Below are 26,271 nucleotides of genomic sequence, written 5' to 3'. Positions count from 1 at the left end.
ATTCAGAACACTCTATGAACATTGAAGTCCTTGGTAATTACGCAGATACTTCTCTATAGTTTGCCAGGAGGAGATGTAAAGAGTGGATGGGAAGAATTACAGAATAATATATGTGAACATATTCCAGTTGTTCTGGGAGAGCTGAGCTATGATGCAAGACCATGAATATGTAGAGCAAACCACAGCTAGTAGATCTTCACTCAGGCTACAGAACTTATGTAACATGGCACCCATGGTTGAGGAAAGTTGGGGTAATAAAGAAGGAATAAATAACTTCCCTTTCTAAGATTTGATCTCCCTTAAATAGTGTTGGGGGGGGGGCAGTGGCTGTAGTATGGCTGAGCTTCCTCAAGGACTTTTACACAGTACATCTCTGATGGAGGTGGAGACATGAAAACGTGGTAAACAGCAAAATGCAGAAATCAGGGGAAGCAGAGGATAGACATCAGGGAGGAGATGACTGGGAAAAAGTTAGAAATACTGGACTAGCAAAGGGATGGCACGTGAGACTAGTCCAAAGCAGCAGAAGATATTTACATTGGCTACAGAAGTAAGGAAGAAAGGCAATGTCCACTTGGTCATGCACAACCGCAGGTCTGATGCAGTGGTCACAAATCACAGACTCCATGTCCACAGAAACCTGGTCCAGCCTCCTGGATGGTGGAGAGAGATAGTAGCTGGGACTGAATGCAGAAAAATGGAAGACGCTGAATAATTAGGGTTACCACTTGTCTCTCTTTGTGCAGGACAATCCCTATTTGGGCAGTTGTGTCCTGCAAAAAAAAAAATGGCAGATGGCCAAGAGATTTTAGGGCTAAAAATATTTCCTCAGTTTTCTTTAATTGTGGCATAAAACAGTTAATTTCTATTTGAAACACCTGAATCTTATATGAAATAGCATAAGTAACTCAAATGCTACAAACAAAACTTTTATTTTGGCAAAAAGTGAAGTTCTGTCCATTGCACTGGCCATGGGTATGTTTTGTCCTGCAAAATCTCACGTTTATGCCAAAAATGTCCCACTTTGGGCATTTGAAAAGCTGGCAATGTTACTGAATAATGGCTAGGAAAAACTAGAAAACATACATACTTGGAAGCAAAGGTTCTTGGGAAGACAGAGAGAAACATAATTATCAGAACTACCATAATCACCTCTACAATGAATCAAGTAATTTAACAGGCAGAAGACAACACCAACAGAATGTCAGAGTGCACCACTAAGGAAGGGGAGATGATAAGGTCATTCTCTCATTGATAAGGTCTGAGATTGTACTGGTAGAATGCATGCATTTCAGAATTACTGAAAATGGGTGGGGTATGGAGGGCTGCGTATGAGACAGACAAGCAGATTGTTAAGTACAGAAAAGAAGTGTAAGCATACCTCTCAGTGTCTTAATGTAAGAAATCTGGACAAACCCTAAAATAATGGGGGGGGAAACGATTTTTAATAATATTCTTATAAACTTAAAAAGTTGTTAGGATAACAGGATTTGTGTTAGCACACATTTTCTGAAGGATATGAAATCTGAAACTCAAATGTAATTTATTATTTTGTGACTTCAATCCTCAGTAAAAGAGCCAAACAATCTGGACATTCTGTGAAAAGGTGGACAGCTGAGAGGTCTGACTGTAAGCCAAGGTGAGTATCCTGATACGTGAACTCTCATACAACAAGTGTGAGGTGAGGAGTTGAAGAAGACCTGGAGAGGAAGGAAGAGGAGGAGGTAACACAAGTATGATTTTAAAGAGGAATGATTCAAGTCTCACGTAAAGACAAGAAGGTGGAAGTGCGGCCCTGGAATACACTGCCAGAAACAGTAGTGAAGGTGCATACTGACCGAATGGATGAGGGATAACTGGAACAAATAGGAGAAGGAACAGGTCAAGACTAAGGGAGGGATGGGCTGCACAGTGACAAGCTGTAACATTCCCATGTACTTCGTAAATCGGTGGGTGTCATTCTGTCAGTGTTTTATACAGTCACATTAAAGAGAAAACGGGTGTCAGAAGAGCATTACAAAGATAAAACAGAACACTTTAAAGGTGTAATGTTTACTGCACATTGGGAAGATGTCCCCACATCAGTTAAAGCTTTGTTATATACTTATTTGTCAATCTTGTAAATTAATAAAATGAGTTACAGTGGAAGAGTCTCAGACCAGGAAGAACATTTTGCAAATATGCAACTAAGAAAATACAGTACGTCATATAATGCTGACTGTATATCAGCCTTTAAAGAATAAGCCAAGAAATGCAAATAAAACTATTGTAAAAAAAAAAAAGAAGAAAAAAAAATAGAAGCTGGTAAGGGGAGGCAGAGGTGTTATACAATCCCTTCAGTACAATGAGATAGATCAAAATATCCCAGTAACGTGGCCACGACATCCACTTTATTTCAAAGTCTGAATGCTCTGGGTCCTTTGTGCATTAATCTATAGTGAAAACAATTTACATTACTACAGTTACACAGAGCGCTTCAAGTTATCTATCTTTCAAAAAGTGCAAGGTATTTCAGAAACAATGCAGTTTTCTAACTCATCCACATCTGAAACATTCTAATGCAACAGACTAAAAAGTGTCCAGAAAGCTTCAGCCAGCACCATGGTCAGCCTGCATTATTACCCACAAGCCACTGGGGATATAAGCTGATTGCTGCAGACTAATGCAATAAGTGAGCATAACCATTAGCAATATTTCTCGTAAACCACGTGTATAAGTAAAGGTTCATTACTGATTCAACCACAAAGAAATCAAAGCTTTTTAAACAGCAATTTAGGAGCTTAGTCTGCTCTGAAATTGACACTGGAAAAGCTCATGTAACAGGTCTCATTACAGACCAAGTCAGCAGTGCAAATTGTTCGAATACGGACATTAAGTTAACCATACATTGGACATCTAATTCTAAATGATCTTTTCAGTTATATTAAACAAAATGCAAGTACATCTTACAGAGAGCTTTTTGCACCTTTCCTTACAATCATGCATTATAAAAAAAGAAATCCTGCATTATTGAATTTAATATTTTTAACCATAGACTTAGGAAATAAGTCTACTAGTTGACAGATCTGCAAGTCAAGTAAAAAAATATATACAATTCACCTGAAAGTTAATACAGGTGCAAGAACATAATTTTTTTCTGGGCATATCTGTGCCTGCGTGGTGAGACAGCATCATGTTTCACAAAATGCGAAACTTGGACTGTCAGTGTTTATGCTGTTTCCAGGTCATTAGAACTATTTAAAAATACATACTGAATCACCATAAAAAAGTTACAATTTCTTTGGAAGTGGTAAAACTACTATACGATTAATGGCAAATAAAACAATTTGTCTCATGTTCACTTTGTATTTTGCACCAACATCAAGAATGTTCTGTTAGTCTCTGCCAATATTGCTTTCAAGTCCTTCCAAGAAGTCAAAATAACAAGTCTGCTAAGCCAGACATGAGATTTCATTCTATGTAGCTTCTACTAAAACAAAAACTTTTTTTTTCAAACGAGAAAACAGACCTTTGTGCCTGCATATATTACTAAATGTAAAAAAATCCCTGAAATCAAATCAGCACACGAGTTCAAGAATGAAAAGAAAATATACTATCAAAAAATACCAACGCAGAACATTAACAACAGTACCATTTACTAACATGGCACAGATAACCACTGAATGCAAGTTACGGAGCAGATTGTGTTTTACTGCTCCTGATGTAAGAACAGCAAGTGTAGACACCAGCAACGTATCACCTTCCTTGTTCTAGAAACACAAAGTAAGAATGAGGGAGGGGCACCATAAATCAGGCAAGCTTCTTTGAGGGGATTTTTTTTATCCTGGTATTTATCCAAAACCTTAATTTATTAAAAAAGAAAACATTTAAAATGTGAGTTATTTGGAACTAAACAGCTACAAAATGACCAGGCTTTCTTATATGCATTGCTGTCTAAAAGTCCTCTCTTCATAGCTGTGTGTGAGAAAATAGAAAAAAAAAAGTACTTTTCAGTGATATGAATCTCTTCTGAAGTCAGGAAATGAATGATATTTGGGAAAGATGCTTCTGGTATCACACCCATTATAAGCTGCTGGAAGAACATGCCTCGACATCTGCTTTCTAACCAGAAAAAATAAATAAATCAGTGCTGCATTATGACCCAAGTTCTAAAGGGTGCGGGTTAGAAGGGCCTGACCCTTACAGAAATGTTGATTCCTGTACCTACTTATACATGAGGAATAAATGCCCTCTGCAGTGATCTGAAGAAACCATATGGGGTGGGGAGAGGCAAGCATACATCCTGCAGGTGCCAGGCAGCCTGATACAAGGAAAGGATAGAACTCTAAGCAACCCACCCCATCAATGGTGCACCTGCTGACAAGGTCATATCATGCCTTCCCTGCACAAAACAACATCAAATAAAGCAAAATGAAAGCAGCCACTGAGGATGTGCCCTAGTCAGAGAGCACAGCAATCACTCACACAGTGTTACTTACTGAAAGCAGCTCTATGGTGGCCTTGATTCCCAGGGTCCTTGCAGCAGGCACCCAGCCTGGCTGCTCCTTCCTTTTGTGATCTCTGTTGTATCTGGGATTCTCTGTCGCTTCGGAAACAGCAGCTCAGATTTAGTCCTGAGCTACAAGCGCACTGGGCTGCAGTTTATGCTCCAACACTAATCAAGCATCAGATTACCAAAACTGCTGCAGACAGAGCAAGACCAGCCCTGTGACACACTCAGAACCACCCCTTCTAATGACATCAGGTGCCCGCCCACCACATGCTGCCCCTAAAGTCAAGCCCAACTCTTCTCACTAGCCACACCTACTGATGTATTCATGTAAAGAAGACCGCTGGTTTTGAACACTGAATAGCTTGTGTATCAGACTGCATTAACTGGGAAGCAAACATGGGCAAAAGCAACACAGACATAAATTTATGTCCTTCACTGTTCTGGCTTCAGCTCTACTGTAGTTTGCTGAAAGAAACAGTTTTGCAGCCCTGATTCTTTCTGCTGTAAGTTTTGTGCGATATATTTTTCATAAAGCACTGTATACTTTCTATTCACACTGTCCTTTTCAGTAATGAAATGTAATCATTCTTAAAAATATAGTGACACAAAACATGTGAAACTGGAAACGGACAAATAATATTTAATGTGATTCATTTGTCTTGACCCATCAGATCTTATTTTATTTTAATACTGTGATTTAATTTTATTCACTAAAAAATTGCTCTTCCACATTTGCAGCTTATAAATATCTAAATGTTTTACTGCACCCTCTCCATGATTTGTAACTACATGTAAATGCTGTCACTCATAGTTTTGTCACAAGATATGCATGTGCTGCTTGTACAGACCCTCTATTTTTTTCTGATGTGAAAAGGAGAAAAATGCTAAAGCATACATGTGTTTATACCAATGCTACCATACCTGCCTTGACACATGCTTTATCTGGATCAGATACCTCACAAAGCATTTCAGCTGTGTTCCTCCCTCCCTCCCTCATCCTCAGAGCTGTAGCCCTTCTAGTTTGGCATCATGTTGGTCTGTTTATCATTGTTGACTTAGCCACTGACTTTCTACCCTTTACAATATTTAGGCTTGGTCTGCCCCCCCCCCCCCCCCCATGTTTCCTTATAGACAGTCTCCTCCTCCAAATCTGCATTCAGTAAGGATGGAAGAATATCATTCCCTTCTGTCTGCCAGATCCCAAGATAGCAAAATGGCCCTTGAAAGTTCTACAGTAAGGTCCAGTTTAGAACCATGTGTAAAAAAAATTCTCCTACATAGTTACCCTTTCTTTCCCATTCAGATCATCTGCCTGCTACATATCCTCCTCCATCTCTGTTACTAACTAGGGTAGCTCAAGACCTGTCATGCACACTTAAACTGCTGAGCAAAATGTGCTTCTTTATTTATTTGTTGACATTTGTTTACCGGAAAAATCCAAATGGGTCACAACAGTGCCTTTTCTGTGGAGATCTGGGGAGAAAAGCTCCACTTAGAGAAAATACAAAAAAAATTTCAAACACACTACATTAGAAACAGTTGAAAATTATACACTTCAAAAATAATCAACAATATTGTAAGGCACAGAGATATACTAAAACATGTTACAAACAGATCAATGAGAAAATGCAAAGTAAAACACTGCACAATTCTGCACAGCATCCTTTTGGCAATTCACAGTAGTAATAAGTAAAAGTCATGTGTTTAGTTCAATTTTAAATATAAAAGGGGAGAAAGATTAGGGTAGATTAGTATAAATGGGGAGAAGATTATAGGAAAAGGTTATGTACAGAGGTAGAGAGGGTAGGATAGCCAGGTGTAGATAAGGAAGTGGAGATGAGTAGAAACTCTAGAGACAGAGGTTAAGAAAAGTAGACAAGATCGATACTCGGTCGGGGGTATAGCAGGAGCAGAGCCATGAGTTTGATAGGTAACCTTTCAGAAGATGCTTGAAGGAAGGACGGTAAGTTACAGTTCTAATAGCTGTATTATAAAATTCCATTTTCAACAGCAGAGTAGCAGTAAAGGCTATTTTCGATTGCTTTTTAAATTTTACAGATGGTGAGAAGTTGTTTATCATGAGAACGTAGGGGTCTGTTTGGGCGATAGGAAGAAAGAACAGAGCTCAGGGCAAGACAGGCATGGGGTTTATAAATGATATTGTGGGCAGTAACTAGTTGTACAAAATCCAGGTGCTGGGATAGTTCAAGTCAGTTCAAACTTTTACAGGCCTTGCTGTGATGTGTATAACATTGCTTATTGGCAGCAAATTTGGCAACTTTGCTGTAGCATATTTCAAGTTTAGTTTTAACAGATACCTTCAAGTTGGTTAGGATAGGGGTGCCATATAAGAGTGAAGGAAGGAGATAAGTAGTTGCTAGGATGGTTTTAGCAGAGTTATTTAGAAAGTTTTAATGTCTATAAAGCATCCCAAGTTTCTGGTGAGTTTTTATATTATTTTGGATGTGATGTTCAAACCTGAAGTGGTCATCAGATTTCACACCAAGCAGTTTTGCGTGGGATACAATTTCTATCTCTGTAATGGGGGAGGTAAAGAAAGTATGTTGCCATCTAACAATTTAACACCAACTATACAGCTGCATGACCGTTTACTGCATTTTGCTGTGTCTTTTACTTCCCCATTGTTTTCTACTTTCTATACTTCTGCTCTTGTTTAATGACATGTACTTTTGACTAGGTTTGATTCTCCACTCTCTGTACTTTTCAGCCCACCATAAAGTTGTGTTGCTATAAAGAATATATGTGGTTCAGTTTATTTCTTTTTAATATTAGCTTTTTCAGCAAATATGATTCAGAAAGCCATTGTGCAGTTAAATATTATAGCAATAACCCACACCCAGAAGTGGGTTATTGCTATTATACAATGACATTATTTAAGAAAAAAAATAATTACTTTTCTTAAATAATGGCATTGTATAATGCCTCCTTGCTGCCCTTCCACAGCTGTCTGGTCCTCCGGGGAAGTTCTGATGTACTGAGCATGCCTACGCAGTACATCAGAGCTGTGGGCAAAAGCAACGGAGAAAGCAAGATCTCCATTGCTTTTTACTGTTTCGCTATGTTAAATGGGTTTAACATAGCGAGACAGCTTTAAAAAAAGCAACGGAGAATCTCCGTTGCTTATTTTAAAGCTGTCTCGCTATGTTAAACCCATTTAACATAGCGAGACAGTTTTGAAAAAAGCAACGGAGAAAGCAAGATCTCCATTGCTTTTTACAAACTGTGTCGCTATGTTAAAGGAGTTTAACATAGCGAGACAGCTTTAAAAAAAGCAACGGAGATCTCCTTTGCTTTTTTTAAACCTGTGTCGCTATGTTAAACTCCTTTAACATAGCGAGACAGTGTTTTAAAAAAGACTTATACTAATGGGAAAAGTCCGGGCGACCGGACCTTTTTCCATTAGTATAAGTCGATTTACAACGTGCACGCTGGCCAATCAGCGTGCACATTTTGGAATATTAATGGGTGGGTCATGGTATAATAAGTGGTAAGTAATCCGATAGCTTCATATTATACATACAATAACTGCCCAAGATAAATAAGAAAACAGTGTTGTAAAAAGAACAAAAGTATGATGAAAAGAATGAAAAAGGACAAATGGAAAGAGCAATGAAGAATGGATGAACACAATATAAACTGAAATGCAATGCTTTAGAATTCAGGAAACAAAGAAATGTGGAGTATTATGTATTTTGTTAGTGCAGTGAGAGAATAACAGAGCAATTCAGCTGAGAGAACACAGGAAGACATTTTTACACAAACAGCAGTCTTAGCGGTTACATCACTAGTTGATAAATTCCAGTATTTAACAAAGAGTAGACTGAGCTATTAAAAATCTTGATCCTTGCTGACCCATTGGTGCAGGAGAGAGGAAGCCAGCCACACGACCAATGACCTGAGCTCAGAAATACACTTCAGCAGCCAGAGGACCAGCAGGGAGGGGCAGCATACGTTTTTTTCCCTATCCCAGAGGAATAAAGAAAAAAGGCCTGAGTGTCGTCCACAGCTTTAGGCTTCTGACTGTTAAGGCACAATTTATTAATCATTAAAAAGTGAAGCTGACAGGATGTGAACTTCACTTGAATATGATGAACTGAAAATAGTTAAATATCCAAGCAGTTGTCATCCACAGCTTCAAACTTCAGGCTGTTAAAACTCAATTTATTGAAAGCTTAAAAAGTGAAGCTGACAAATTGCAAACTTCACTGAAATACTGAAATAATTTGCCTAATAATTAACATCCACAACTTCAGACTTCAAGTTGTTAAAGCATAGTTAATAGATGCTTTGTAAGCAAAGCTGACAAAAACATATACTTCACTGGAGTGTAAAAAGCTGATGAAATTGTCCAAACAATAAGCGCTTTCGGCAGATGCCTTCTTCAGATCGTATAAAAGTGTGGTTAGCTCTTCCTGTTTATAAAGGAAACACAATCAAGAGCTGGTAGCTAATTGTCTTTGGTGTTCTTAAAGGCACAGGACAGAAATAAATGTTCAAAGTGGAGATTTGTTTCCTATAGTGTAGTTCAATGTTAAAAATGCTGGAATCATGTATTAATGTTTGGTAGTTGTCTTCTAGATTTTAGAACAGGTCTGGGAGGTACTATTGTATTAAGACCTGGGGGTCGATTGGCTCTAAAATTATTGATCCAAAAGATCTCTCTCAATTCTGTCCTGTTATGGACATCTCCTTCCCTGATGTTTTGGGTGACCACTTCCACAAAATAATTATGCGTAGGATGGACCAATACATGTGCTGCTAAGGCATTATGTGGAACTTTCTGATCAATGTCTCTGACATGTCGTAGAATACGATCCTTTAGACATTGGTCAGTTTTACCAAGATAAAAAGCTTGGCACTTGCGATAGGTAGCCAAATAAATAATGTGGCTAGTAGTACAATCAGCATAAACATTGAAATGAAAGTTATGTCCAGATACTGGGTGGAGGAAAGTATTACTAGTATCTAAGTAGGGACAAGCTTTGCATCTGCAGCATTTAAAAGAACCTTTCCGGTCTGATAGTGGACCACCACGTTTAAAGCCATCTTTATGGCATAGTAATCTCTTGATATTCTTTTTATTCTTATAGAGAAACCTGGGTCTCTCTCCAACGATGTTTTTAATTTTGTCATCCGCTGTCAGAATCGGCCAAAATTTCCTGATCACTTCACAGACCTGTCGATTGTCTGAACTATAAGTAAGCATACATCTAAGTTGTTGAGGTGTTGTGTCATTAGACTGTCTTCATGAAGCTTGTTCAGACCTCTCTGAGTAATAAGGTTGACTTCTTTGCTTTCTATAGGCTTGCACCTGTGAGATTGGTGGAAAATTGTTTTCCTGGTAAGCCCTATCCTTCAAATATCTACGTAGATTGGATTGCTCTTCCAAGAATTCCTCCTCATCAGTACATAGTCTTGAGACTCTTAAGATTTGGTTGTCGAAGATGTTATCAAAAATATGTCTTGGATGCATGCTCTGCCTGTGTAAGAAATTATTTTGCCAGGTCTCTTTCCTATGCACCCCAGTACAGAGACCTTGAATTGGGTGTAAACGTATTTTAACATCCAAGAAATCTATGACTGAGGATGAGTGTTTCATTTTGAACTCAAGGAAGTCAGTGCTGTTGTTAATAAAGCTGACAAAAAGATCCAATTGGTCAAGACCTCCTTTCCATAAACAAAAAACATCATCCACAAATTGCCCATAATAGACAAGTTCATTCTTCCAAATATTTCCATCACTGAAGATTGTTTTAAATTCCCACTCAGCCAAGACCAAGTTTGAATAACTGTTGGCACATGGAGTTCCCACGGCCACACCCCAGGTTTGCAAATAAAAGGTATCTCCATACATAAAGATGTTGTTCTCAAGGACTAATTCCAGCAGAGAACAAAGAGGTTCCGTTGTTAAATTATGTCTAATCAGAAAATCATGTAAGGCCCTCAGGCCATACTCATGGGGGATCACAGTAAAGAGACTGGTTATGTCCATAGTTACAAGTAGAATGTTATCAAAACCATCCAGAGACTTAACAGTGGAGAACAAGTCTTTCAAGAAGCTGCCTGTATCCTTTAAGACAGTAGTAGCATAAGGCAAAGCTTTCTTGAGTTCATTTTCAACATACATGGATATGGATTCAGTGATCCATCCTCTCCCAGAAACAATGGGACTAGAGGGAGGGTCCAAAAGATCTTTATGTATCTTAGGTAACCCACCTATGCTGGGAAACATAGGATGAGGTGTTTCAAAAAATTCATATAAATCTTGACTGATCCTTCTTTCCATCAATAGATCATAGGTGCTCCCTCTGACACGTTCACTTCTCTGATTTACTTCTTTCTTACTCAATTTGCGATGTCATGTTGTCATCCAACATCAGTGAAACTTTATTACGATACCAGTCTGCATCCATCACTACTATGCAGCCACCTTTATCTGCTGATTCATCACCAAGCTATCTGTCCTTCTCAAATGTTGGAGAGCCTCTTTTTCTTTCCTGTTCAAATTATAGAAACAATTCTTAACTTTATCTGTTGTACCTCTCACTTTGTTTATCTCATCCTCACACAATTTCATAAAAAGTTCTACTTGAGGAGGATTAACTGGAGTAAATAAACTCAATTTCTTATAGGTCTGCTGTTCTTTCGTAGAACCTTCTCCAAAAATACATTTCAGGGACACGTTCCTGCAGAACAACCTAACATCCATCATGAATTCATTCACATCAGAAGAAACAGCTGGAATAAAACTCAGCCCCTTGTTTAGCAGGCTGATAATATCAGGATCCAGTGTGATCTTGGATAAGTTGATTACTAGGTCATTTCCCCCCAATATTTAGTCCACAAACTTCTTTCGTTTGCGTTCTTGACTCTGCGTCCTCTGTGGCCTGTACGAATTCTCCCTCACAAAAACCGGCAACGGCCAGTTTACTGGTAGGTGCGTCGTCGCTTCTTTAGGTCTAGTAGCACAATTAATGGTGGTGTTGGAATTACTACCATCATTGGTATCATTAGTACCAGTACCTCCCAGATCCCTGATGACGATGTCAGTACTGACATTAGGAACCTCCTCTCCTGTAGATGAAGTCGAAGAGGGAAGAGAAGTTGATGAGGTAGTAGCTGTTCGAGAAGGATGCAAAGTATTAGCAGTCTCTTTTACAGCCAACCTTGTATGGCTTTCCTTTGTTTGTAGTTGAAAAATGGGGACGTCCTCGACTTGTGTTATCCTCTCTAGGCCATTCAAAGATATGACTGTTAGTGAAATCCCTATGATCTCAATTCAGTTTACCCATTTTTTGTAGTTTAAGCTTATTGTCATAAGTGTTTAAGTTCACTTGTAACTGTTCAATCTGGCATAAATGCTGGTCCTGCAAATCACAACATTCCAGTTCTTCTTGTTTCTTAGAAATAAAAGAGGAAATTTGTTCTTCTTCAGGTTTAAAAAAATCGATGAGCAACCTCATGTATTTTTGGCTAGTTTCCAAACTGACCCTTTGCCATTGGGCTAACAGCTCCGGATAGGTGTTTCCATAAGAGGGAAGGCATTTAACTCTCATTCCCCTTGGCACTATCTGATGAAATAGGCAAGCTTCCAAATGGAAGCGTTGCCATTGAAGCCTTTTAAGGCGATAAACAGCATTTTCTACTTCACGAAGCGTGTCAGGAAAAACTAGCATCTACTGCAAGGTTTGCAGTATTAGGTGCTAAACAGTCACTACTAAAATTAATAGTTAAAAGTGGATTCGCAATGTCTCTAGAAAAACCAGGAAAATTGCATGATTTCGCTTTCACTGCTGCGCCTGTTTGCCCTTCTGCCATGTGTAGAGTGGGAGAAACAAACAACAAAACAGGAAATAAATTCTCCTCACCACTACTAAAGACACCAAGGATAGAGAAATGAACAAAGAAAAAAGGCCTTAGGTGTCGTCCACAGCTTCAGGCTTCAGACTGTTAAGGCACAATTTATTAATCGCTTAAAAAGTGAAGCTGACAGGATGTGAACTTCACTAGAATATGATGAACTGAAAATAGTTAAATATCCAAGCAGTTGTCATCTACAGCTTCAAACTTCAGGCTGTTAAAACTCAATTTATTGAAAGCTTAAAAGGTGAAGCTGACAAATTGCAAACTTCACTGAAATACTGAAATAATTAGCCTAGTAATTAACATCCACAACTTCAGACTTCAAGATGTTAAAGCACAGTTAATAGATGCTTTGTAAGCAAAGCTGACAAAAACATATACTTCACTGGAGTGTAAAAAGCTGATGAAATTGTCCAAATGATAAGTGCTTTCGGCAGATGCCTTCTTCAGATCATATAAAAGTGTGGTTAGCTCTTCCTGTTTATAAAGGAAACACAATCAAGAGCTGGTAGCTAATTGTCTTTGGTGTTCTTAAAGGCACAGGACAAAAATAAATGTTCAAAGTGGAGATTTGTCTCCTATAGTGTAGTTCAATGTTAAAAATGCTGGAATCATGTATTAATGTTTGGTAGGTTTCTTCTAGATTTTAGAACAGGTCTGAGAGGTACTATTGTATTAAGACCTGGGGGTTGATTGGCTCTAAAATTATTGATCCAAAAGATCTCTCTCAATTTTGCCCTGTTATGGACATCTCCTTCCCTGATGTTTTGGGTGACCACTTCCACAGCTTTAAACAAAAAATTATGCATAGGATGGACCAATACATGTGCTGCTAAGGCATTATGTGGAACTTTCTGATCAATGTCTCTGACATGTCATAGAATACGATCCTTTAGTCGTTGGTCAGTTTTACCAAGATAAAAAGCTTGGCACTTGCAACAGGTAGCCAAATAAATAATGTGGCTAGTAGTACAATCAGCATAAACATCGAAATGAAAGTTACGTCCAGATACTGGGTGGAGGAAAGTATCACTAGTATCTAGACCTCTCTGAGTAATAAGGTTGACCTCTTTGCTTTCTATAGGCTTGCACCTGTGAGATTGGTGGAAAATTGTTTTCCTGGTAAGCCCTATCCTTCAAATATCTATGTAGATTGGATTGCTCTTCCAAGAATTCCATCTGCCAAAAGTGCTTATCGTTTGGACAATTTCATCAGCTTTTTACACTCCAGTGAAGTATATGTTTTTGTCAGCTTTGCTTACAAAGCATCTATTAACTGTGCTTTAACAACTTGAAGTCTGAAGTTGTGGATGTTAATTACTAGGCTAATTATTTCAGTATTTCAGTGAAGTTTGCAATTTGTCAGCTTCACTTTTTAAGCTTTCAATAAATTGAGTTTTAACAGCCTGAAGTTTGAAGCTGTGGATGACAACTGCTTGGATATTTAACTATTTTCAGTTCATCATATTCTAGTGAAGTTCACATCCTGTCAGCTTCACTTTTTAAGCGATTAATAAATTGTGCCTTAACAGTCAGAAGCCTAAAGCTGTGGATGACACCCAGGCCTTTTTTCTTTGTTCATTTGTCTATCCTTGGTGTCTTTAGTAGTGGTGAGGAGAATTTATTTCCTGTATCCCAGAGGAATGGTTAACCTAGGAGAAGTAGGCGCATCTTGGCAGTGGTCAAACTGTCCTTCCATGACTCCTAGTTAAGGGCAGACAATGATGGCTGAGAATATATTAGGTGGTCATGCACAAACGTATGCATGTTGCCACAATGTCATTGGGTACATGTTGCAAAATAAGGAGAAAAAGGCCATGCAGGTTCCTAGCATATACACTTTGGAACATAATTCCCCAACATCAACAGGAAAGCATATGTGACCTCCCCCCCATACACACACACACACACACACACACACACACTCTCTCTCAAAAATAAATAAGTAAATAAGTATACTGCAGTGATGAAAATATTTTCACATCCATCTCATTTGCCCCCTCTGCTGTTAGACAGACAGCATATCATGCCAAGCTTGATAATTTGATCTGCCCCACTTTTAAGCTTATTCTCAGCCGTTATGAACCACATCTACACCACCTGTAATTCTTCACAGACACCCACCAAGGATTTCTACAAAACTGTTGTGGAATCAGAAAGAGAATAAGAAGAGCACATTAAGGTAATCCCCTGATTGGGGCTACTACAGGTGCTCATGTGCTAGTATCTCGCAGTATACCTCATTGCTGCCACTTGCTCAAAAAAGCAAGTGCGCTAACTCCCACTAGTTTAATATCCTAGTTCTACATAGCCCTCCGAATATCCAGTCCTATAAACTACATTGCCCCTACCAGAACCTAAACTCTTAACCTAAAACTCCCATCTAGTTCTGTTCGGTCCCTTACCATAAACCTCAACTCTTTGTCTAACACTAAAGTCCTGATTGCTCCCTAAACCTAATACTCCAACGTCCTCCTTATACCTAAATTCCCCATCACTTCCTAACTCTAAAACTCCTGTCTGCTTCCTAAACCTAAACGTGCAACATCCCTTCCTAAACCGAAATTCCCTGATAGCTCCCAATACTGAAAACTCCTCCTCCTTCTTTGTAATCCTAACTCCACTTCAGTAATCCTAAAGCCTTCCATCAGCGAAGTTTGGCACGAGCAGCAGCCTAGATAAGTTGCAAGACTCTTAAGAGCACTTCTGACACAAATGCCTGTAATGAACCCTCCCCTCAGTCTTTGAATCTGCTACAGCACAGCCAGAGTTACAAAGTAAAAAAGGCCCCAAACTAGGTACACTTTTTAAATGTTGGTACTTCTAGTTTAGAACCTCTCAAAATAATTACAATTTTTATGAGGGATAGAGCAAAAGTCTAAGAAGAAAATTTGGGGTGTCCAACCAAAATCTGAACAGTTGAGAGGTACTGCAAAGTTTTATAAAGCAAATAAATGGAATCACAGCTTTTCCCTCAGGTTCCTTGTACTTATTTTTACAGTATACATACTTAGGCTGGTGCTGTGATCAGTTCACACATACAGAAGTATTTTCTAGACTATCAGCTGAAAAATGGGCAACAGAGGTGAAAGCAAAGAAAATCAAATGGCACAAAAGACAAGATGTAAATCTCATGCTGGTACAATTACAAAAGGGTGGTTATCATTTGAAAATAAGAAACAAGGACAAAATACAGTATTTTTATGTAACAAAGGAGGTAATCAGTAACTATATTAATAAAACTATAAAGTATCACTTTTACACAGCTTATCTGAAGACAATACGTAATACAAATGGTTCTTACAAATGGGCTCATTATTGAATGCAAGCAGAAACACTTTTGCGATTTATGCAAACAAATTATCTACATTTTATTTTATTTATTTAAAGTAAATATAACACTCCCATTAAAATAACATGATGATAAAACTGACTAAAAAGAAACACATACTGAGTCAGTGAAAAGGGCAAATCAAACAATATATTTAATTTAAGCAAATGCAAGTTAAACAGTGACTGCAAGATTAGCAAGCATTATCGGTCTGTTTATTTATTTTTGTTACCTGGGGAATAGCATGGATCCAACAGGATCAGCCCAGAAAAAAATTATAAATAATAAAAATGCACAGTATATACAATAGTGAACAAAAAGCAGAACTAAATCAATGCCAAACTGTAACAACAAGGAAATGTACAGAACCATAAAAAGTTTACACACAAGTGGAAAAAATATAGATAACAGAATGGAAGAACAAGCATGCAGTGGAAGGACAGCGAGAAAAGGAAGGATGGTTGACGATTCTAGAGAGTAAAAACAGTAAGACAGAGAGGGAAACACAAAGGAAGTAGTTACATGAAATGAAGAAAATGAAGAGGGGAAAGTAGAAGGGAATAATGGGCAACAAAGGAGTAGCACTAGAAAGTCTTAGCCACATTGTTAATATATTATTAAAGTACAAAGTGGGTTTGCAAGAAAGACAACTGGAGTATAAATGGAGCCTGTGATAATGTGAGGTATTGCCAGCTATGCCAAGTGAAGTTGGGCAGTGGATGTGTAACATATGCCAGCATAGCTAGCTAGAGTATACAGAATTATATGTTATTTGTATATTAAACTGATTTGTACAGGTGCTTGTGTTGAAAATGTATTTGTAAAGCTGCTTGTGTTAAAAATGTACCAACAGTGGGTCCTGATGGACAAAAAAGAAATACACCTGTATGTCAGACTGTATTTTAACTATTGAAATGAATATATTGTAACACGGGATAGTGGAAAGAAGAGGTTAATCTCAGTCCAGCTAACTTTGCAAAATAGTCTTAAATTAAATTACCTGGTTTAGGCCATAAAGACTGTATCTTACACTTCTGATTGCAGCTAGAGACAAAATGTCTGTGAAAACCAGGACTAGGAATCCTACTACATTGTCCTTAGGGGTGAACTTGTTGCTCCCCTGGAAGGGTGGAAGTTTTTAAAATGGTTTTATAGCTTTCTGAAGCAAAGCTCTATGTCTGTGTGTATTATGGAACATATATGCTAGATTCTGATTCAGTTTCTAGTAAAGGGGGCAGTGTGGGAACCAGAGTCAGGTGACCAGATGTATGTGATTTCATTCTGTAGTCCAGTGCTGAAATAATGTTTTAATACTAGATGAGACAGAAGTCTCAGAGCAGTCTGTTTATAAAACCTGACAAGACTACTCATCCACATCATCTTGCCTTGCTCTAGTAAGTGAACTGGGGACCGTAATTCTTTAGATCAGTCAGGAAAATATAGTGAGATTAGTTAAGTATTGTTTTTCTGTATCTGTGTGAATCTTTCCATCTGCGTTATTTTTAGTATTTCCTGTGATTGAAACTCTGGTGTTTATTGTAAATAGATATTTAGTATTTTCATATTCTTTTATTACTTATTATTAAATATATTTAAACTTTTCACTATGGCTGGTCTTTCAGAGAATATTTTAACCTTTGAAAGTGCTTATATTTTTTTGGTGACACTGTGGCCACTCCTGAAATCCTTGCTGAATTGGTCAAACGCTACCATTTGTATTAGTATTACTTTTACTAAGTATAATTGGATAGCCTTTCCCAAGTGCATGTGTGTGTGTGAAAATCATATCTCAAAGAGTGTTTGTGTGTGTCAGCTACTTGAAGCAGGGACACACAGCACTGGGGTCACAGACAGGGTGGTGGAGGCTTGGCTTGGAACACTCGGCTGAGGACTCAACTCTATAGCTGTGTCACTGGGGAGTCCTATTTAGGGCCTGGAGAGAGAGAGAGAGATGGGGGAACCCAGCCCAAGGACCAAGTGTGCTCCCTGTGTGCTCTTTTGGGAAATTGTTCCTGGTGCAGAGAGCTACAACTGAAAATACTGTGTGCATCTATTTTTTGTTCCAGGTGAATGTCCCTTACTGGTGTCAGTGATGAGGACTGAGGCTCCTTGATTAATGGCCCAGAGGAGGGATGTCACGCAGTTACTGAGCAAGATTCAAGTTACACTGGAAAAGCAAAGGTATTCAGCCTGTTGCAAGGCATGGTCTTTGTACATTTTCCAACTTCTTTTAAGTTAGATGGAATAGACTGCCAAAGTTTAAGGCATAGAACAGAGAAACTCTGATCATTGCATTTCTTTGAGATGGCAGTGTGGAATGCACCAGCTTGACTTGGTTGAGATCTTAGGTTATGTGTTCCTTCTCTTACTGTGACTCAACTTGCCAGATAAGTTGAGGAGTTTTGGTTTAACAGTATCAACATGATGGTACCAGGAAGGATTTGAGCCCTTTAATAGACTGGTAGCCAATCTGCCTTTTTGATAACAGAGCAATGATTTTATATCATTGGGTCAAGGGAGTTAGAGCAACATATTTTATTCACTATAGTCTGAACCGTTTGAAGAAAAGTGAGACTTTTTTAGAGGCAGAGGATATTAAAGAGAGAATATATTTGCACTATGCCATCAGTATGCATTTCCGTATAGCTTTGCTTCCATTTGTTGATAAGAATTGAGAAATCTTCCAAACAAAGAAGAGTTGGGTGTATTTTTAGTTTGGTATTGCGAATGTGTAGTTGAAAGTTTATATTCTAATCAAGCCAGAGCCCTAAATATCAGAATAAAGTGGAAAAAAGAGATAGTTTTAAGTGAATAATTGAAATGGTCGAGAATGGTGAAGTCAGCTGAAAGAAGAGGATTTAATGTTTTGGTCATATGAACAACATTAATGTATTCATTTATTTATTTATTTATTTGTTTGTTTGTTTGTTTGTTTGTTTTAGCCATAGATTTTTGTAAGTAATGTATTTGGCAACAGTCAGGAGGTCTTGTTGTAATAGCATTTTAATATTACGTTGAGATGAATGTGATCTGTACTGACCATATCAGCAGCATAGAGAACCACTCCCCCACATCAATTGCAATGCCAACAAAAACCTATCCACTCCTCTATTTACATTGCAACCAGTAACTACCTCTCTAGTTCGTAAACTGCTCTCAAAACTAAACCATGCTCCCACTCTTCAGATGGCCCCCCAGCTGAATACCTAACACTTGGAGCAGATTCTATAGCTCTCCCAATTAACATTCTAATTAACTGATCAGTTTCTGAGTCATATGTCCCACAACTATGGAAAAACACAATTATTACTCTCTTTCACAAAGGTGGTAACACCAGTGATCTATCTAACTACAGGTCCATCTCCATACTTTCCCCCTATCTAAAATTCTAGAAAAGTGTATTCATTCTCAGCTGCTAAAACATCTCACAGACAATAACCTACTTGCACCCACCCAACATGGTTTTTGGCCAGCACACAGCAGAACAACAGCCTTACTGTCAATTACCAACACTGTATACAAAGCTCTTTATGCAGGCCTACTAACATCAGTGATCCTACTAGATCTATCAAAAGCTTTTGATACAGTGTCCCACTCGAAACTACTTTTACAACTTGAGACCATAAACTGCTCCCCACACACACTCTAACCTGGTTCCATAACTATCTACACAACAGAAAACAATCTGTTAAATGGCAAAGCAAGCAATCTGATTACCTACTCAACAACACAGGCATTCCCCAAGGGTTTGTTATTCGGCTCTTGCTTTTTAACATATTTATTAATAATCTCCATAAAGCATCCCTGCAAAGTACACTTATTCAATATGCAGATGACACGACAATAATTACGTCCTCTAACAACATCTCAGATCTCCTAAAGTTAACTCAAAATACATTTAGTTCCATCAAATCCTGGCTTAACAAAGCTCAGCTGATACTTAATCCCAAACAAATCAAAACTTTTACTCTTCACAACCAAACCTGTAACTCTAGACTTTAAAATATTCTCTCAAAACAATACAAAAATTGAAATTGTAAAAACAGCTAAACTACTTGGCATCACAACTGATACCAAACTATCCTTTAAGAGTCATATACTCAACTCAATCAAAAAGACCTATTTTAAGCTTGGCAAATTCTGTAAGCATAAACTCTATTGCTAAGTTGAAACAAGCTAATAGTCTACTTCTACCCTCCCTCCTCTATGGTTGCCTCATCTTCACTAACCTACACACATCTCTCCTAAACAAACTATGACTGTGCTACTATAAAATAGCTAAGTTTGTCTCCAACATGTCAAATCGCACACATCATTGCCTGGCCCATCAAATCTATAAACTGGTTTGAGTTCCCTCATTACCTACATTACTCGCAAGTTATTCCCACTCACAGACTACTAAATAATCCAAACTACTGCCCATCCCTTCAAACTATAATACAAACACAAAACCCTACTTGGCACCTTAGGTCCTCTAACAAACAACTTCTAATCATAACTAAACCCAACAAAAGAACTGGACAATGTCTCTATTACCATGCAGTTGCCAAACTTTGGAATGCGTTCCCTCTCTCTATTACCCAACTAGACATCTTTAAAAACATTTAAATTGGCACTAAAAGAACACTATTTCAATAACCTTGTCTGTTCTTGTAGTCACATGATTAAACCACCTTAAATGCTTTGGCCACTACACACTACAAATACTTTTATTAACTTAATATAGTTGCAATTTACGCTATCATTCTTCATATCCAATCTCTATTGTTTTCTTAATTTTTGTGACTGAATAAACATAATTGATTAAACAGTATTCTTACTTATGAGAATATACAAACAGAATTACTAAAATTTAGCACACTGGGTTTATTTTCTTGTATTGTATACCTATATTTGTCTTTGTATGTCTACTGTAGTTTGTATTATGTAAAAACTTTCTTGAGTTTCAAACTGAAGCTGATGTTATGTAAAACTTTCTGTGACTGTACGGTGCTTTTCTCCCCCAGCCTCCACTGAAAATGGGTTGTTGGACCCAGTTGGACTTTCCCGGTCAACAAATGTCAATAAATAAATACATAAATAAATAAATAAAACAAAAATGCAAGTTGTCTGATGATACAATATTGGTATAAAGAAATCAAAGGAGAAAGAACAGGACCATGAGGAACATTTTTTGCTAAGGAAAGAGGAGCATATTTTAACTGCAAATGAGAGACAGTTAAGAAGCCATTGGGAACCATTCCTGCCAATATGATAGGCTAGTAATGTGGTATAGAGAAGTCGGTTCCCAACCATATAAAATGGTTTGGTTAGACTGATAAATATTGTTCCTGTGAGTTGTCCTTTATCCATAGCTATTAAAACATCATCTGTTAAGTCTCCAAAAAACCTCAGCTTTGGCCGGCTAAGAACTTGCTATATTCAACTGGACGTATAAGAGAATTTAAGTACCTTTATCTGCTTTTTTTTTCAAAAAAATACAGTATTTAAATTGATTGTAACTGTGTGGAAGGAATATTAGCTGAACTGGAAGTTTTCACTCTGCTCTTCAGTGTAGAAGGAATATTAGCTGAACTGGAAGTTAGTCAGTGTTTGCTGAATTTTGTTATTTGCTAGTAATTACAGGTGTGGGGGTAGTCACATTCTTTGATTTCCTGTCCTTGCCTATTTAAGTGGTACAGTGTGAAATATTTTCTGCTTAAACCCTCAGCTTTGGCAGGCTAAGAACTTACTATATTCAACTGGACGTATAAGAGAATTTAAGTACCTTTATCTGCTCTTTTTTAAAAAAAAATACAGTATTTAAATTGATTGTAACTGTGTGGAAGGAATATTAGCTGAACTGGAAGTTTTCACTCTGCTCTTCAGTGTGGAAGGAATATTAGCTGAACTGGAAGTTAGTCAGTGTTTGCTGAATTTTGTTATTTGCTAGTAATTACAGGTGTGGGGGTAGTCACATTCTTTGATTTCCTGTCCTTGCCTATTTAAGTGGTACAGTGTGAAATATTTTCTGCTTAAAAACCTCAGCTTTGGCCAGCTAAGAACTTGCTATATTCAACTGGACGTATAAGAGAATTTAAGTACCTTTATCTGCTTTTTTTCAAAAAAATACAGTATTTAAATTGATTGTAACTGTGTGGAAGGAATATTAGCTGAACTGGAAGTTTTCACTCTGCTCTTCAGTTAGTCCCACTCACCCTCCCTGTTTTTGTTTTGGTGTTAATCTTAGTGGCCTTGCAGCTGCCCGCCCCTCTTGTAAATTTGTGTTTGGATACTCCTTCTGGGCCCATCTCATTTGCTCACTCAACTGAGTGCAGTGAGATCATATTCTGATTTCAGACACTCCTACTGTGTACAAAGAGAGCATCTGGGAAACAGAAAAAAAAAAAAAAAAAAAAATTAAGCTTGTTTCCTGCCTATCCTGTTAAGTGGTATAGACTATTTGTAGGCTTCTGAGCCCCCAAGCCCTTCTGTGTTGGAGGGAAGCCTTCTAGCTTAGTTTTTTTTTCCCTATAACTAGCCAGTTTTCTAGTTTCAGCACTCAAATCTGTTTCTTTGATCTCAGCACTTGTTCAAAAAAAAAAAAAAAAAAACTTTCATCTGCTTTTACTGTACTTGTGTTTCTACCTACTTTTTTTACTTTTGCATCATCTTAAAAGTACTCAATTGTATTTATTACTGCTTGGTGTAACTCATTCTAAGCCTTCTGGTTTAAACACTTGGGCTTCGGACCAGTTGTTTTGCACTGAGAGGGTTTGTGGTCTGCACTGTAGTGGCAGAACAGGTAGCTTACATCCTTCTAGGTTGGGAACTGCTGATTGAGGGCTCAGTGTCTGTTATTCTAAAAGTGTATTAATTCTGGTTTAAGCACTTGGGCTTTCAGGCCAGTTATTTTACATTAGGTTCGTGGTCTGCACTCTTGTGGGAGGAGAAGCTGGACTCTGCCCTTCTGAGCTGGGAATTTCTGATTGAAGGCTTATAGCGCATGCATATCTGAACTGCTTCTTACTGAAGTTGGTGTGCCTTGTTTGCTGTGGCATAGACTGGATTCGGGCCTGCTGGATCTAGCTTTGTTTGTGTAACTTGAGCACTAATCCAGGCATCCTCTAAAGTATTCAATTGTATTTATTACTGCTTGGTAGTAACTTGATTAAAGTTTAGCTGTCATTCTAAGTCTTTTGGATTAAGCACTTGGGCTTCAGACCAGTTGTTTTACATTAGGAAGGTTTGTGGCATGCACTGTGGTGGCAGGACAGGTAGCTTTCATCCTTCTAAGTTGGGAACTGCTGATTGAGAGCCCAGTGTCTGTTATTCTTAAAGTGTATTAGTTCTGGTTTAAGCACTTGGGCTTCAGGCCAGTTATTTTACATTAAGAAGGTTTGTGGTCTGCACTCTTGTGGGAGAAGAGGCTGGACTCTGCCCTTCTGAGCTGGGAATTTCTGGTTAAAGGTTTATAGTGCCTGAATATTTTAACTGTATCTTACTGAAATTGGTACACCTTGTTTGCTGTAGCATAGACTAGATCCAGGCCTGCTGAATCTAGCTTTGTTTATATGCTTGTTGTTTGTTTGCTTGTTATTTCCCGGAACGCTAATTCCACCTAATACGCGCTTCTCAGCTTCTGTGGATCACTAGTGATATCTGCATTGCTTACTGTACTTATTTCCTTGTTTCACTTGAAAGAAAGTTACTGTTTGTCATTTTTGCATTTAAGTTACCTGTAACACATTGCACTTAAGTTACCTGGCACTTGCTCACTAAAGCAATTATATAAGTCAGCACTAAAAATTAAAAGCACTACACCCTCACTCCCCACTGGCCCTAGTTTTCAATTATTAAGGAATTCCCAATATTATTCTAGCATGTCCAAAGGTCAGTTGTTAATCTCCTCTCCGGTCCAGCTGGTGAATCTGGGAATCTTGAGGCAATGTTACAACTGCCTCATGTACACAGACAGCCCTCTCCTCCTCTCAACAAATTCCAACACATGTGAGAGATGCAACCATATAGCCAAACTGGAGGCTAAGCTCTCTCAACTCAGTACTGGCATAACCAGTCAGGAGGAGAAGGAAACCACACTCACTACAATTCCAGTCTCACATAGACCTACCACGACAGCAAACCAAACACATAATCACACAAAAACATACTCGGAGGCTCTAAATAAAGATCTGCCGAAGCAGCAGAGACCTCCAAAGCAGACACCCATGCAGCTGCTACCCCAAAACAAAACACGTGCAACACATATCTCACAAAGCCAGTGTGCCAAACAGTCACAGCCCTTAAGACTAAACAACACACCTGATACACTTGTAATAGGTGACTCTATCGTCAGGCACACTGGCGTCCCACTCACCAGGCTGAACAAGGAGAGGGTCACGGTGAGCAGCCTGTCGGGTGCTAGGATCCGCCACATAACACAAGCACTCAGGTCACTCCAAGGCAAGTACAAATATGACTCAGTCATTGTCCATGCTGGTGTGAATGACCTGAGACGTACCTCCCTGGACTACATGAAAAGAGACATAAAGGAGCTCTCTGAGCATGTAGCCCAGGCCGGTATGACCCTGACCTTGAGTAGCATCTTACCCTCACCAAGAATGATGCCACAATATGAAGACAAGATGATCAATTTCAACAATTGGCTTAAGTACTGGTGGCATTCAAAGGGGATCCAATGCCTGTCAGCTTGGGATGATATGCTCGACAAGCCACGATGCTTCGCTAGGGACGGCTTGCACCTGTCACCCCTGGGCTTTCGGATATTGGCAAAGGCTCTTGCTACCCCCATAGTGCCTTTTTAGGCAAGGCTCAAAAGACAAACCCACCTCCATAGGTATCACAAGGGATAAGAAACTAAGAGTAATGCTACTCAACGCCAGAAGTCTAAACCTCAAGATGCACGCACTCGAAACTCTCCTTAGCATGGAGAACATCGATATCTGTGCAGTAACAGAAACCTGGTTCAGGGCTCCCGAGAGCACCCTAGCACTACCAGGTTATACCTCATACCATGCTTTTCGGCCCCAAAACTTGGACCGAACCACAAAAGGAGGGGAGTATCGATATTCATCAAAGATACCCACACCTCCAGGTTGGTGGCAAAGCACGAAGCATCAGAGACTATCCATGTGCAACTAACAGTGGGTAAAACTGCCTTCCAGTTTATAGCCTGCTACAGACCACCCTCTCAAACCCAGGAACCCCACTCGGCCTTCCTGAGAACACTGGAAAATATGAAGGTCTCTCCAAGCACCATTATATTGGGTGACTTCAACTACCCAAACATTGACTGGGAGCATTACTCTAGCTCCAACACCCTAGCCCAAAGGTTCCTAGAATTTATAAACTCAAATGCTATGGAACAACTTGTTACCACTCCCACAAGAGGGAAAACATACTGGACCTGATCATCACCAACATGGGGACTCTATGCTCCAGACCAGAAGTGTATCCCTCACTGGTAAGATCAGACCATAAACTAATCTCACTGGATATTCACATCCCGACCCCACCCCCTGCCCAGAAAACCACAGTGAAAAACTTCTCTAAAGCAAATTTTACACTCCTCAAAACTGAGGTGGAATCCTTCAAAGCCCCTGGGCCTGTGGAAAATACGGCCCAGACCGCAGAATCCTTTATAAACGCATTCTATGAACACCTTCAGGAATGCATGGATCATCGATCCCAAATAAAACCAAGACCCAATCCTCCAAAGGCAGGCGTCCTGTCTGGTGGACCCCAGCCATAAACAAACTATACAATAGAAGGAGGAAGCTACTAAATGATAAAGCAAAATCCCAAAAAGGGAAGGCATCACTGATCGGTATTAGCAAAAAACTACGGGCACACATAAAATTGTCTAAGGCCAGCTTCGAGAGAAAAATTGCACAGGACACTAAGGATAATCACAAGGCTTTCTTTAGTTATGTTAGGAACCTGGGTGGTAATTCCCAGATATGCTCAGAATTAGTCCAAAAAAAAATACACCGAACCCACAGACATTGCCAACATCCTAGCTGACAGGTTCAGCGCAAACTTCTTCCCCCCCCCCAAAAGGGCTAATATCTATCCCAGCAGAGTGCTGCCGCCTGACATCTCAGATGCTCAGGTAAGAGCCGCCTCTCCAAAGCAAAAACACAGCATCAATGGGACCAGATGGTGTCCCGGGCTGCGTCCTACATGAACTCAAAGAAGAGCTAAACCCAAACATAAAACTACTGTTCAATCTCAGCCTTACTACAGGATATGTGCCCAAAGAGGCATACAGCAACAGTGGTCCCTCTCCATAAAGGTGGTGCCTCAACGGATCCTGGAAATTATCGCCCCATAAGCCTGACTAGCTTGGTCTGCAAAGCTATGGAAAGGATCATCATGGACCTCATAAATAAAGATATTGGGGACCTACAAACACTGGATCCTACCCAGTTCGGCTTTGTTAAGGGCAGATCCTGCCTCTTAAACCTGGTTGATTTCTTTGAAACAGTCACCAAGGCCATTGACGAGGGGAAGGTGGTCCACACAGCCTACCTGGACCTCGCAAAAGCCTTCGATACAATACCCC

At 39.0% G+C, this 26,271-nt stretch overlaps 1 protein-coding gene across 1 annotated transcript in view; it reads right to left on the bottom strand.

The window, feature by feature from the left end:
- ANK2 (ankyrin 2) overlaps positions 1-4,671 on the bottom strand; it is a 3,034,032-nt gene extending 3,029,361 nt beyond the window's left edge. The window contains exon 1 of the mRNA XM_044061567.1: positions 4,479-4,671. The gene's annotated coding sequence lies outside the window, so the exon portion shown is untranslated. The remainder of the gene's footprint in view (positions 1-4,478) is intronic.
- Between the last annotated feature and the right edge of the window lie 21,600 nt (positions 4,672-26,271).

The sequence above is a fragment of the Protopterus annectens genome, chromosome 2.part0, assembly GCF_019279795.1.
Source record: "Protopterus annectens isolate FY-2018-M chromosome 2.part0, PAN1.0, whole genome shotgun sequence".
Classification (NCBI taxonomy): Eukaryota; Metazoa; Chordata; order Ceratodontiformes; family Protopteridae; genus Protopterus; species Protopterus annectens.
This window is presented reverse-complemented; position numbering and strand designations above follow the sequence as displayed.